This window comes from Sinocyclocheilus rhinocerous, unplaced genomic scaffold (genome assembly GCF_001515625.1).
Source record: "Sinocyclocheilus rhinocerous isolate Xijiao unplaced genomic scaffold, SAMN03320098_v1.1 scaffold1129, whole genome shotgun sequence".
NCBI classification, from domain to species: domain Eukaryota; kingdom Metazoa; phylum Chordata; class Actinopteri; order Cypriniformes; family Cyprinidae; genus Sinocyclocheilus; species Sinocyclocheilus rhinocerous.
The window spans coordinates 428,557-430,476 of record NW_015634513.1 but is presented as its reverse complement, the minus strand read 5'-3'; the positions used below and the strand labels follow the sequence as shown (position 1 = coordinate 430,476).

At 38.4% G+C, this 1,920-nt stretch overlaps 1 protein-coding gene across 1 annotated transcript in view; it reads left to right on the top strand.

Moving 5' to 3' along the window:
- lrba (LPS-responsive vesicle trafficking, beach and anchor containing) overlaps positions 1 to 1,920 on the top strand; it is a 316,503-nt gene that overhangs the window by 87,827 nt on the left and 226,756 nt on the right. The gene's annotated exons all lie outside the window — the stretch shown is intronic.

Here is a 1,920-nt window from a genome sequence, read left to right as displayed (position 1 = left end):
CTCTCTCTCTCTCTCTCTCTCAATTCAATTCAATTCAATTCAATTCAATTCGTGCTTTATTGGCATGACAATTGTTACAATGTATTGCCAAAGCATAGTGTTTACACTGAATCTAGAACAGATATGTATATAAAAAAATAATTAATAAATAAATACATGCATGTATATATAATTAAATAAAATAGAACAAATCAATTCAATGAATTGTTCATAGAATCAATTTAACGCATTGATTCGCTACAGGAGGCCTTTGTTCACCCCCCGGAGCTGTGTGAGACACTTTTTTTTGTGGAAGGGTGCTTTTTATTTCACGTCTTTTGAACTGAAGGAATGCAACACCCGCTGAGTACAACGATAGAGCTTGAAAGATCAAAGACAATTTTTAATATAACTCCGACTGGATTCGTCTGAAAGAAGAAAGTCATATACACCTAGGATGCCTTGAGGGTGAGTAAAACGCAGCCTAATTTTCATTTTGGGGCGAACTAACCCTTTAAGTGTGTGTGTGTGTGTTTGTGGGTGCATCACTGATTTGTTGACTCCTCCCTTTTTTTGTGACAGGCATCAATGTATCTTGCTGCTAGTAAGATACAATCTTGTTTTTCACCTAATAAATATTGAAGTTGTGTTTTCTTGTTTAACATTTTGAAGTCAGGGCAAAGTATTTCGAATTTTGCATAAAATTTCTTTCTAATGTCTTGATAGTTAGGGCAGCTGGTGAGGAAGTGTTGCTCTGTCTCCACTTCTTCATGTTTACAGTATGGGCAGATGCGGCTCTCTTTGGGCAGCCAGTGCTGTCGATATCTGCCCGTCTCTATAGTAAGAGTATGATTGCTCAGTCTATACCTCGTCATTTGTCTTCTTAATTTATAGTCTTTCACTGTACTCAGATATTCTGCAGTTGTGTTATCTCTATTTAGGGCCAAATAACATTCAAGTTTACTTTGTTTTTCTGTTGTTTCATTCCAATAGGTTAGATAATTTTCTTTTTGTCCTTTTATAATTTGGTTGGGCAGAATTTTGTGTATGAATATTTCAGTGTCCTGATGCTGACTGTTGTTAGTCATGTTAGTTTGTTTTTGCAGCTTCAGGACCATCTGAATCAGAGGACTTTTTTCAGGGTTCACTTCATGGTTTTTAAGGGCTTTAAAATGGTATGAGTTGGGGTCACTCATTTTTAGGTGTTTCCAAAATTTGATGGCTCGTTTCTCAGTGTGCATTAGTAGAGGGCATTGGCCTAATTCTGCCCTGCATGCGTTGTTCGGTGTGTTCCTATGTACTCTGAGGATACTCTTTCAGAACTCAGCATGCAGGGCTTCAATCGGATTTTTGTCCCATTTTTCAAATTTGTGATTTAGGAGAGGACCCCATACTTCACTGCCATATAATGCAATAGGTTTTATGACTGATTGGAATATTTTGAGCCAGATTCTAATTGGTATTTCAATTTGGATAGTTTTTTTGATGGCCTAAAAGGCCCTTCTTGCTTTCTCTTTCAGTTAATTCACAGCCAAATTAAGCATACCAGTTGCACTTATTTTCAGCCGAGGTATGTGTAGTTTGTGGCATATTACATTTTGGTCATACCAAGGGTGAAATTGTGTCTCTTTCCCTGACATCTGGGTCTTTTCTGGAATGTTAGTACTTTAGTTTTGTTAGGATTAATAGTCAGGGCCCAGGTCTGACAGAACTTGTGCAGGATGTCTAGGTTCTGCTGTAGACCCTCTTCTGTTGGAGACAGCAGAACCAGATCATCTGCAAACAGCAAGAACTTGATGTTGGAGTCATTTACGTAGTGTGAGACCAGGTGCTGTTGATTGTTCCAGGAGTTTTGCCAGTTCATTAATGTAGATATTGAAGAGGGTCGGTGATAGTGGACAGCCCTGCCTCACACCTCGCCCTTGAGTGAAGAATTCTGTG